Source organism: Neopsephotus bourkii, unplaced genomic scaffold (genome assembly GCF_033783945.1).
Source record: "Neopsephotus bourkii isolate Nb327-2 ecotype Australia unplaced genomic scaffold, CSIRO-AGI_Nbou_v1 NB_942, whole genome shotgun sequence".
Lineage (NCBI taxonomy): Eukaryota > Metazoa > Chordata > Aves > Psittaciformes > Psittacidae > Neopsephotus > Neopsephotus bourkii.
In genome coordinates this window covers 380,417-393,919 of record NW_026901436.1, presented here as the reverse complement: position 1 = coordinate 393,919, position 13,503 = coordinate 380,417, and positions in this window count along the sequence as shown.

The following is a 13,503-nucleotide window of genomic DNA, read 5'->3' as shown; positions in this document are numbered from 1 at the left end:
ATCCCTGCTAAGTAACCCTGGTTAATCCATCAAATTATGACAGTGTTCTGAAAGGATGATCAATGCCGCGAACTTCATGGTTCAAGCCTTCGCAGTCGAAAGAAATCATCTCTTGTCAGCTTTCTGCAGGCTCAGTCAGCACCACAGATGCTGCATCACACAGAGGTTGAAATCCCACTTCAGTTACCAAATGCCCTTGTGGGCTGGGTCTAGAAGAGTGCCTGGGAAAAGTTATGAATAAGGTGGTGTGTGCTGAATGATGTCCTCATGCACAGTGGTGCCTTGGAGGGATGCACAGAGAACACAAGAAAAGCACTGAAAGGTCTTAAATGTGGTCTAAGTCACAGGTACATGACATGGGAATCGAAACTGCTGCTGCAGGGGATTAGAGAACAGAGCAACAGAGTAGGTGGGATGTCCCCTGTAGCCTACACCTGGCTGTTTTCATCAGGGTGTTAGGTACAGCTCATTATTACTGTGTCAGGATGTTTGATCGAGCATCGCTGTTTATAGCCTGGGAAAAGCCCCAGCTACAGGAAGACTGGAGGTCCTTTTTTACAAGAACAGTGTCTGACAAACTGTTGAAACCCACATTGAAAGAAACCCTTTGCTTTCCACAGAGGGAACAACCCGACCCCATCAAGACAACCTTGCTGTTTACCCATTTTGCCTGGGCTGCAGAGAGAAAAGAGCTATCAGTGCAAGAGTGTTTCTCTGGGTATCTTTCGGTCCATTCCAGATTTGTCAGACCCACCGGGGTTCATGCTGAACAGCCATCAAACCTTGGAGGAAAACAAAACTTGTTTGCTTTCTTCTGGCAAAGGAATGGGGCAAGCTCTTGAGTAACATCATACAAGTCAAGTCACAGAAGAAAACCATGAGTAAAGGCAGGGTTGACCTGTGCTTGAAATCTATTTTTCTGCCAAGGAATTATGTGAGGTTTCTCCAAGACACTTTTAGCAAAGATACTCCTGATGCTGGAGGCATACGATGCATCAAGATACAGCAAGGTATTCCAGTTAGCTGTACCTTTCTGTCCTGGGTTCAGCAGGAGCACTCATTTTTCTCCTTTTTAAGAATAATTATATAATTATAACAATTATAAGTTATAACTATAATAATTAAGATACCCCTTAATCACAACACATAACATTGACCAGCCTGAAGACAGCCAGAAGGGACCCCACTGCCAGCTCTGGTGATACCTGGAGTTTATCAAGGGGCACACATTGACCCATGACACACTGAAGCTTCATAGAAGGTCCTAGGCCCCCAGTTTTCCTGCTTCCGCGCTAGGCAGTTTGCAGAGACTGGTGGCATTTACAGCTTTGGTGAGCTCTGTACATTTGTGAGAACAAATTAAACACAGCTTCAGACCATGCAGGGACATAAAAAGCCATTTTGCCACTTTGGTATTTCACACCCACTCTAGCTAGAGGACCACCTTCCCACCTCACAGTGTACATAGAGCATGTGTATTATTGCATTAGGAACTCACTCCTGGGTCTGCAGTAACTTGTAACTTAGACATGGTGAGAGATATTTGCTCTGGGAGTTCTCTTAGACTCAACCTGTTTGGGCTCTTCATAGTCATCATGGTACCAGTCCTATGCCAGCCCACACGTGCACCCTAGGTAGAGCAGGAAGGATGCTCCTTGTCCCCCCACACTACTGTAGTGCCATAACCCCATATCTCTCCTTCTACAGCCTCTCCCACCTGGCCCCTACCTCCTTAGCCACACATAGATGCAACAAAACCCACAGACCTCGGCCTTGGGGGCAACATATCCACCATGGGAAACACCTGCTCATGTGGAGAGCCTTCTGCAGCCTGACAGCAACAGCTGGCTGGGAACTGCCTCCCCATGTGTTGTGAAGCCCATTCTAACAATGTCTACTTGCTGTTCTTGTGCTAGAAGCAGCAAAACCCTTGGCAGGGCAAATGGACACCAAATCACTGGAAGAGGAGATCTAAAGCCTCTCAGAGGTCTATTACATGAGATGCCAGAGGCAGTGTATGGAAATGGGCACATAAGCTGAGAAGGATCCCTTAACAAAGCTATATTAAATAACTATTATATTGTAAAGTGAGGGAACTGAACAGTACAGAAAATGAGGTGTAACAAGAGGTCTATGAAGCTCATCAGAGGTTGATTTTCTTCTGATCCTTGCATGTTTCATCAGTAGAGCCTGTACCTGCATCTAAGCATAGAACAAACTCCCACAACTGATCAGTAGTGCCACTAGTTTGAGCTCAGGTTAAATGATGTTTCCTACCAAGAACAGAGCTACAGTTTTGGCACCGCACACCAATGCACTTCCATGTCATGCCCAAAGCCAAACTTTCAAGCAAGACAGTGGTAGGCAACTTCTTGGACTACCTTGTTTCAATATTTGGCTTCCTGAAAAGGATCCACGGTGCTATGGAGGGGACACAAGTGACAAGTAGGTTCATCAGAAGATTGCTGAAACCCATCTCATACAAGGGTCAACAGCCCACAGACCAATAGTGTGAGCAGCCAACAGAGCTGCCTATGCTGAGGAGTTGACTGATTTCTGCATGACTTTGCTCAATGGAAGCAGGGCTATGCTTATGCTGGGGAGAGGTGAAGGATTGTTCTGCTCCCGTGTTTCATGTGAGAAAGCCTGAAGTGTACTTGGTGATGCTGCATTTCACTTACCTTGAAACTCTCATCTACCTCTGGGGAGCAGGAGGGTTGTGCTGAGGAATAAAAACAGCAGAAGAAAGAAGCTTCTGAACCCACATCAAAATACTTGAAAACCCCTCAGAGTGCAGCCCTCTGGTCAGGAGTCCTTCAGAGGAGGTAAATCTGGCAAATTAATGCTATTGGGAGGATAAAATCTGTACCACACTGCACAGAAAGGGGAAATAGCCCTGTAGCAAAAACACAGATGGGAAAAGATGTCAAGAGTTCTTCATTGCACTTTACCTTCTTGTGTTCTCTCCACCTCTATGCACCGGTGTTTTCTGATCTGTGTCTCCTCCCTTAACTCAGCTCATTGGGGGCTGTAAGGAGACGTGCAGCACAGAGCAAACTGACCAGCTCAGCAACTGGAAGGGGATGGGGATTCAGACTCCAAGGGCCAACACAACAGAACTAAGAGGCACGTTGGCCTTTACCTCCTGTCATCCCATTGCCGTCCATAGTACAAAACTTTGACCCAGAACATGGTTTTGTCTGCATTTCATGAGTGCCTCTGCTGTTGATCCGCCTGGCTTGGAAAGCACTGAGTCCATTGCTCAGGTAGGCAAGCCAGCTACCGAAAGGCACGCTTGCCAAAACAACAAGGCAGAACCTAAAACTGGTGATGCTTCAGAGGAGAAACAACAGCAACAACCCACAGGTGCTTAAAGACCATTTGTGGAGAGGAAGAGGTGTTCCAAACCTAACAACATTCAGCCATCACAGGGTACTTACACAAGGCTTACACCGACTGCATCAGACTCAGAAACCCCTTTCCCCCCCCCTTATTGTTTGGGGTTTTTTTCCTTTTTTTTCTTTATTTTTTCCTTTCTTCTTTTCTCCCCTTTATTTCTTTTGTTTTCCTCTCCTCCCCACTTTTGTTTCTTTGTTATACCTGGAACAATAACAAGCCTATCAAAGTAATTTCCAGGCACGCTGCACAACCCTACTTCACCAACCTCCCAGCCCCACCAGGCTGCCCAGGTAACCAACCCATTGCTCTCCATTCCCCTCCAGCAACTTGTATCTTGTGTGCACCAGGAGGGGCTGTAACCAACAAACCACACAAGCACCTTCCTCTTGAGCCTGAACTACTCCTGCTTGATGCCCTGATGGCTGCAGTATTCAGTACCAGTTGGCACAGATGTAGACCCACACCATGTGTTTGGGAGGGGTGAGGAAGATGAGACATTATACAGGAGGGTCATTTCACATCTGACCCTGGTCAGCAGAACTTAAACACCTTGGAGACCATTCAGGTGGCTGAAAATACCCCATTATCTCCTTGTGCAAGCGAGCTACTGCCCTGGTGATCCAGCAGGTAACAGGGCAGCAGCCCCAGCATTGCCCCTGCTCTGCTGAGCAAAATGAGCTCCTGCTTCATTTCTGCATATTAGCTTTGTCTTCATGCCCTAAACTCTGTAAAGCTGCTATAACCAAGTGAAGAAGAAACTTCAGGCTTCTGCTCAACCAACCACAGCAGCACTGCAGTTTTACTCCCAGAGGATCAAGGTCCACCCATGCCTCCCAACCCTACCCTCATCCTTTTGTTAGGTCTCTTACAACCATGCTGCAGAGGAAAGAAAGACCTTGTCCCAGATTCACTTCTGTTTAGCCACTTCCTTAGAGAAATATTGAACATTTTGGATAGTCAACAACAAAGGCATTTGAAACCTCATCACGGCTTCAAGTATTTTAGCATCTTGAAGGTTAGCTCGGTGCATTCCTCCAAAGGTTTGCTGGTGCAGAATTAACCAGAACATACATCACACCTCTTCTACAGGCAGCATCATTTCCTATACCTTCAGAGATAACGGCATGGATCAGGAGGAATATTGTGGCATTAACTGCTCTGATTGCACTCCCCACAGTTTAATAACAAGAGCAGTGAGACCGTAGGTGTATCAACAGAGTTTTGGGTTTGTGAGCAAAGAAAGTTGGGGTTATTAGCAGAATGTGAGAAAAGAAAAGGTCACACACTCAAATGAGCCTCTCAGGATACAGCTGACATTCTGTGGGGCAAGAGAAGTGATTTCTCAATATAGCATCACAAGCTTCTGATGAGAAGCAATAGGAAAATAGGAAAGCTGTAGATCCATCTTGTCACTGAGTACTCTGGCTGACAACTTAACCCACAACAAACAAGGCAACATAATGCCTTTTGTAACATCTGCTTTTTAAAGATCATAGAATCACAGAATAGTTAGGGTTGGAAAGGACCTTAAGATCATCCAGTTCCAACCCCCCTGCTACGGGTAGGGTCACCTCACACTAAACCATGGCACCCAAGGCTCTGTCCAACCTGGCCTTGAACACTGCCAGGGATGGAGCATTCACAACCTCCCTGGGCAACCCATTCCAGTGCCTCACCACCCTAACAGGAAAGAATTTCCTCCTTATATCCAATCTAAACTTCCCCTGTTTCAGCTTTAACCCATTACCCCTTGTCCTATCACTACAGTCCCTAATGAAGAGTCCCTTCCCAGCATCCCTATAGGCCCCCTTCAGACATTGGAAGCTGCTCTGAGGTCTCCACACAGCTTCTCCTCTCAAGGCTGAACAGCCCCAACTTTCTCAGCCCGTCTCCATATGGTGCCATAAGACACCTCCTCAGCCTATAAAGCAGGCAAAAGAAGGAGAAAGGGAATGGGGGGGGATGTTTGGAGTTCTGGTGTTTACCTTCTACCACTACACACGATGAAGCCCTGCTTTCCTGGAGATGGCTGAACACCTGCCCGCCCTTGGGAAAGGGTGAATGATTCCCTTGGTTGGCTTTGCCTGTTAAACTGTACCTTAACCCAGGAGTTTTCCCACTTTTCCAACTTCTTCTCTCACCCTGTTGGAAGGAATCAGCAAGCAGTTGCTGCCTAGGGTTAAATCACAGCATAACTGCACTGGCTCCTGCAGGTTGTTTGTAATCCATAACCATACTTTCATTGGACATAAAAAGCTAGGACATGGGGTCTCAGCACAATGGTGGCTGTTACCTGCACTGCTGTTTCCTGTCTGATGCTTTCCCCAAGGAAGCATCCTGCCCTCTCCATGGAAAGCTTGCGGTCCACAGAGCAGAGAGGTAGCTGAAGAACCTAAGGGCTCAAATTAGCAGCTACCAGTGAGATTGAACATCCATTTCCCAGGCACCTTTACTGAAGATAACACAGAAGAAGTTTACAATTCCATTGTTCCTGCTCCCTGTGCTTGTTAAAGTGCAGAAGACAATCTGTAGTTGCTTATTTTGTATCTAAGCAACTGTCAGACTGTATCTACTAATAAGAAAGGGTATAATTATATGCTGCTACTTTAATTAGCAGCAGATGCCTATGTTTATGAAGATTTTCTGAAGTGCAGAGTCTTGCTTATATGCAAATTGCAAGAGCACTTTTGGAGGCTTCCAAAGGCTTTGTTTGGCTGCAGCAGGGGTAAAGCACCTCAGACCATGGGCTCAGAGCCCAGCTGTCCTCAACACCCATTTGGATGAGCTGCAGGGCAGGGATAAATCCGTGTCTGATGCGCCTCCTTGACACAAGGCAAGTGCTCGCCCCTGATTCCAAGCCAGGACAGCCTGCTCTGGGCTGCCCACTCCAGTGCCCCAGAGGCTGCTCTCTGCAGGCTGTGGTTGCAGAGCAGCCAACACTGGGGCAGGATCCCTAACGTGTATTTCAGCAGCACACAGCGATGCAATGTAGCATTTCCCGTCAGCAGGATAACAGCAGGGGCTACAGCTGAGGGTCTTGCTTTGTGAACAGAAGAGTACCAACAAAACAAAGTAAACCCCACAGTCTTCTAGAAACCCATGAAGACACAAGCAGACAGAGAATATAGATGAGAATAACCTTGTCCAGGATAGAAAATACTTGTTAGAGGAGCCTCTAATTTCCATTATTCAGTATTTTTAGCCTTGTTTCCATGGAAACAGCACTTGTGCGATGATGCTGTCCTGTAAGGGAGCGAGTGGATGCACACGTGTACATCCATCTGTGTATTCTCCTCCTGGCCTCCAGCAACTTCGAACAAATTCACCAGCAAAGCTGAGGTCCTGAGGACAATTGCATGTGAAAGCATCCAGGTAAGGGAGGGAGAAGGGATCTTGTGAGTCCTCCAGCCAAAGGAACCACATTCAATAGTAAAGAACCCGCTACTGGGGACTGCTGCGTCTCCAGAAGGTGTTCAGGAGGAAAACTTGCACTTGCTTGACCATCAAACACTGACACATGACCTGCCACAAGGCACAGACCCAGAGGGAAATCTGTTCTTGGGTTTGCTCAGCATCTTAGGGCTCCTGATTAGAAACTGTCAGGATGCAAGACATCCTGCCTGAAGGTTTGGGGTGCCAACAGAATAGCATCTGTCTTGCCTGTTTGCCCATCTATTGGAGTGCCTGCCCTGCCACCTGCACCCTTCAAACATGGAGTGTTCAGCCAAATTCAGCTCATTTCTCCATTCCTTCCAAATGAGCTGCCAGGCTGTCCCATGGACACAAGAAAAAGGGCAGGTTGTGTCATCAGGTTAAGTGAGGGAGAAATGCTGAGCATCCACCACCACATTCCTCATTGCAGAAAGATGTGAAACCTTTAGATCCCTGGTTTTGTGCCCGTCCGTCACTGTTGCCAATCCCATTACAAGAGCTAAGTTACATGAGACTGCTCCCTAGGAGGCTGCAGGAGCACCCAAGAGAACAACCTGCACCTTTGTCTCCTTTTACTGCACTTCCTAACGCCTCACCTGCCCTTTGCAAGCACCGCCAGCCGTCCCGTTGCTCACTGCAGTACAGGCTGTCAGCAGAGACACGCTCCAGATGCCTCCCCACAGAGCCCAATTTCACACTCCCTCTTACTCCGTGGCTCCCAACCAGGATTCAAGGTCATTCTGAGCACAGATCTCTTTGTACTTGGCCTTCCTGCACACAGCATCAATGCACAGCGTGCAAAGCAAAGCTTGCACGACAGGCATCACTCAGAGCACAGACAGAGGCAGGATCTGGTTGAGTAGACAGTGCTGCTGGAGCATTTGCCTTTATTCAGCAGGTTTAGGGGCTAATTTATAGTGTAGAATATTTGTGACAAAGCCCCGTCAGCCTTGTCTTCAATATGCTTTAAGAAATGGCTTGTGCTTAAGGTTAGCTGCATGAAACCACTGCGCCCTTCATTAGTCAGTCCTCTAGAAGAGGAAAGCCCTGTTGACACCTGTGGTCAAAGTGACCTGAATTGAGCACTCTTTCAGCATTAGCCTCTTCACAACAAGGGCTTTGTACCTCCTGCTACACACAGAGCCAGCTTTAATAACCCGTGTGCGGGTTATGCTCAGCAGCAGCTACAATCCGCTGCGTGTGCTCCAAACATCAGCATGTTCTCTGTGGCACCAGCATTACTGCAGCTGGGCAGGGACCAGGTCTCCTCACACTGCCCCAAAGACAGCGAGTGCAGCTCAAGGGCACATCAAGGCACCAGAAGGTCCTGCTTACATTACCCTGAGGTTCCAGCTCACCTCTTCACGCTCCTCCTGCCGCGCAGGGGAGGCCACACGAAGCACTTCCACCATGAGGCCACAGGAGGGCAGCAAAGGTTCCTGCTGTCAACCGCATCGCTACAGAGAGGAGTGAGGCTCCAATAGCACGGGCACCTCGGGAACACTGCTACCCAACAGCATAAGCAGTTACCCAAAGTGACGGCCCTTGTCTGGAGGGGGGAGATTGCAATATCTGCTATTACCTGTTCTGGAGAAGTTAGGAGAAGTACTTTATACTCGCAAGGTTATTAACTGATAATACAGGTCATTCTATCAGTACTTTGCATAACCTACTGCCCTTCTGCTCCTTCGTTAAAAGTAATTGACATAAAGCGTTATTCTACAGAAAACCGGGTGGAGAGGTCCCACTGACAGCCCCGTGCTGAAACACCACATAGCCAAAGGGGGGAGATAAGTCTCCAAACCCAGAAAACTGCTCTGGAACCTCACAGGTAGCATTCTGCTCTAACACACTCACAGCAATCTCCTCCTGTAGCACAGCAAAACTTTCCCTCCCGCCAGCTCCCATCATTTCATCGGGACTTTTAACAATGCTGCTCCAAATTTTCCACCCGACACTGATGATGCCGCTGGGATGCAGGGATGCGCAACAGCAGCGCGGTTGGGGCTGGAGGAGCGGAGCTCTTGTCATGCCTTTCCTTCTAACGCCACCTAGCGGTAAGAAGCTGCCACACACCCTGGGTTCGGTCGGTCTTTGTCTTTGGGTGCTGTTAGGTGAAGTTTTGCTGGCCACATGGCAGCACTGCAAACAGCAACACAGCAGGCGGGTTGGTTCTGCTGGATGTGGGGCTGTTTCCTTGCTCAGTCACATACTCCATTTCTGCTTGTGGAAATTAACACTTGCTGGAAACCAAAGACTAAGGAAATATTGAGTATGAAACACTCCTTCACTAATAATAGTGGCAGAAAGAGGCTGAGGAGAGAATAGAGTCAGCTTTCTTGCTTAATGAGAAACTCCATTTGCTCCGAGATACCCCTACCTACCACTTGTTCTTGTGCCTGGACCTGCTCCCCTTCCTCCACAGGCTGCAGGGTCTCCAGCACTGCAGACTGCCATGCCAGCACCTACCTGAGCTCCTCTGCTCAGCCTGGTCACTGCATGTATGACACAACTCCTTTCTAAGACCTAACTCCCCCCTTTACATGCAGCCTGTGCCAATGCTGCCAAGTCCACCTGATCTGCTGCATCTTTGCTCTTCCCTTCCCAAGGCCCACCCTACCCATCACCACTCCCCAGCTCTCCAGAGCTTCAGAGCCACTGGAAATCACCTTGATTAACTCCTTTCCTTCACCATTACTTCTCCCCTTGCTCAAGAATCTTTAAATCCCTTCCTGACTTCCCCCTGCCTGCCTGCACAGCTAGAGCTCCTTTTCCTCTTCCCCTTGGTACCATTGCTCTGTTTCAGTTATGTCTTCAGCTCTTTCAACTTGAATTGTTTCCCTTGCACTATCCAAAACACTGATTTATGACATCGCGCTGTCAGAGCCCTAGGGCCTTTAGTCCATCAACTGATTTGATGGTTTCCTCCAGAGTCAGCTCTCCCTCAGCCTTCCTTCCATTTTCTCCTGGCTCCTTCTCCTCTCTGACCACTTGGACACTTTCCCTCTCCAAGTTTCTGAGGCCCCAGTGCAACATCTGCTGTTCAGGTTGCTCTCCACAAAGAGCTGCAGCTGCCAGCAGGCTTTGCCCCTGCCAGCAACACACGCTCCTTTTCAGTACTCCCACTGTCAGAATGGGTCATGCTAACACCCACCATCCACCTTGCTCCAATGTCACTTCATCACAGCAGCCGGTTAAGCCTCATCTGATCACTTGCTGCACCGGGTAAGAAACCATCTCACCATGTCAGGTAATAGAATCCCAGACTGGTTTGGGTTGGAAGAGACCTTAAAGCTCATCTAATTCCAACCCCTTCCACTGGAGCAGCTTGCTCCAAGCCCCTGTGTCCAACCTGGCCTTGAACACTGCCACGAATGAGGCAGCCACAGCTTCTCTGGGCACCCTGTGCCAATACTTAGCACGGTTAAAACAGTCAAAATTGCTGTTTTTTAAACACTGCCCATTTTTAAATGAAGCTTTCAAAGGTTAAAATAAACCTGAATAGCAGGTGGCGAATTCTAGTCAAAAGTGACAACAAAAAAAGCCCCAAATCCTCCCCATAAACACCACAACAAAGCCATTTGGAGTGTTGCTCTGCTGGCACAGCTCATCTTTTCAAGGGCTGGAAACTCCAAAGGAGTTGCTTTCAAACTGAACATAGCCAAATCCTGATAATTCAGGAGATTCCATCCAATGGTACATAACCAACACTTGAAGCACATGATCACTCAACGTAGCCTGTTCAAAAGTTCTATCAGGACAAATACATGCCAGAACACAGGCTCTGCGGTGCAAGTCACTTCAGAACTGAACCCATGTTAGTAAAAGCAAGCACATCTCTCCGCTAATGCAAAGATTTGCTTTCCAAGGAGTTCTCTTGCCAGTGTCAGTTACCTGCAATGGGTGATGCTGCTTCACAACGCCAAGGCCCAAATACTGCCTCAAAGGGCTCTGAAACAGCAAGGATGCTGGTCAGTGTGACTTAGACTACATCCCACAGATCAGCCCTAAAGCACTCAACTAAGCCTACAGCAGTAACAGAACCAGCACTAGCTGGCAGTGTGAAACCAGTGGGCAGCAAAGACACTTCCTCATATGGGCTAAAGCCATTTAAAAAAGGAATAATAAGAGAACCATTAGAAATGACTTACTTAGTAGCCTTGCAGTGGTTTGGTGTTTCACTGATGGTTCATAATTAGTTTGCTTCATAAGACTTGCTTTTCCCACTAATTGCATGGAAAGCTTTTCTGCAAGACAAAATGAACGCTGGACTTCAAAAGTCTCTGGAAAGGACATGATGGTAAGCTTTGATCCCCACACAGCAACTGCAATATGCATGGTGTTAGACAGGCTTGTTCTACAAAGAATAAGTAAATGAATAACTAAATCAGCTTCTTGGTGTGCCCATGGGGGTCATTTATGTGCTGGCAATAGTTAACCATCCAATGCCCCTGACAGCCTGGAATGGCTTTACCCAGCTGCAAGTCACACAAAACCAAGCCTAACACAGAGCTCAGGACAACAAACTTTGATTCAAAGCTTCTGGAGGCAGAAGGACCTCACCATTTCCTCCTCCTATCCAAGAGGAACACACTCCATCAGCCTTGGGAATCAACACAACTCCCAGGATTCGAGCCCTGCTGTTATCACAGAGCAGCAGCTGTACTGTGAGGCACCTGACATGCCAAGTGCCTTCACCACAGCCCAAACTTACTTATTCCCATCCTTTCCAAACCAACATTTGTCTGAAGCCAAAGGACTCAAGAGAAAAGCCATGAAATCAGGTTTTACTAACTGGGGTTTTTTTAATAAACTATAGAAGAACAAGGTAACATCTCAACCAAAGTCATGACAGCTGCATGCTTAATTTTAAAAGCAGATACATACATGTCCCTGGATTCTTCTGTTCTCTTTAGGAACAAAAAAAAGGGGGAAAAGGGAGAAAACCAGAAAGCTCAACACAATGCATAGATTTCTATACATATTCAAATGATAGCAGACTAAAGCAAGCAGTAACACAACTGGAAAAATAAACAGCGATTCCAGCTCCATGCAACTTTAAAAAGGGGATTTCAGGTCTAGGAATCTTTATGCTGAACCAAGTTACATTTTCAGACAGCATTAAAGGAAGTCTTATAAATTGAGGCACTAGAAACAAACTCACCCAGTAGCTCAAACGTATCTAATGTGCAAACTGAAAAACCTACAGGCCATAGTGTACGAGACATGTTCAAACTGAAAAGGTTGCATTAGACTTGCACTTGCTCACATCGACACAGTGGAATTAGTGGAAAACGACTGTTTTTCCAGTTCAAGTCAGGTTCTGATTGTTGGTTCCAAACCGTGATCTTCCAAGCTGCTTCTCATCGTCCTTGCTTGCCTCTTACATATTCTCATCAGGCAAAAAATACTGGAGGTTCCTGTGCCACCCCACTCAGTGAGGTTCATAAGGGAATGCAAAGCACGTGTCCTTGTGCATGGTTGGATCTACAGCACTGCATTCTCTTATTTCAACCTGCTCCCCCACATCATTGAGCTTCTACAGGGTTAATAAATGTGTTCAGAATTAGGTACTCGTGTTCTAAGAAATGCTCATTTTTACCTTTTGGTCTGCATCTTCTGTGGGGGTCAGGGAGCATCAAAGACAAGGAGTCTTTACAAAGTCATTGGAGTGATCACACAGCAAGAACTTGAGATGGGAAGAAAGGAGCTCACATGGGTACATGTGCTGCTTTCTTCATGAGGAAGAGTATTCAAGGTCCAGTGAGGTTTCCACTCAGATGCTACAATAACTAAACCCCTACCTCAAAATATACCTCGATATTTTAATCAGGCACTTAAATAGAAAATAAAGCAGTAACATTTAACATAGGTATTGTGATAACTCTTCTGTAAGGCCAGAACATCTTCTATGAAGCACTCAGGACATTAACTGTCCCACAGAACCAAGGGACTCATGTCAAGGGCTAAAGGAACTGGGGGGGGTCCCTCACTAGACAAGCATGTTTAAAAGAACCAACCAAAACCAGACTGAAAGATGGTTTGTAAGTATTTGGTAGAAGCCATTAAGCACAAACTGATATTCTTCATTATCTAATGCAAAATGTAGTGCAAGATTATTAATCCCTTGAGAAGATGGGTCCAAAAGAAAATGTTCCATGTGCTTTCATTTACAAGATGATTTTTTTTCCCCACACACAAAACAAAGTTTCTCCACTAGTACCAAGCTCCCTGAGGGAATACATTGATTTTTCAAGGGAAAAAAAAGCAATCATTAGAAACATAATCTGAAAAGCTCCAACAATCAATAGTTGCCCTGTTCTGAGCCATAACACATTTCTCAGCAATGTTTCTTTGGAAAATGTGGGTTCGACCAACCAGCCACTGGGTCCTGTCAGAGGGACCCTCATCTCCCTTCTTTGAAGTAGCATCTGGAGATGAGATTAACCATTCCTTTCAAACAGTCATGAACATGTTTTAGCCCAATACACCTCAAAGTTACAGGAAAATTCCACCTGCAAGACACCATCTAACAACATTTAAATGGTTAATTACAGATTCTGTCCCAAAAAACACAGAATCAGGGAAAAGGTGGAAGCTCAGTCATAAGGCTAACCGCTTGGGAAGTTCCTCTATGTGCAAGTCAAGAGGCAAATGACAGAACCTACAGAC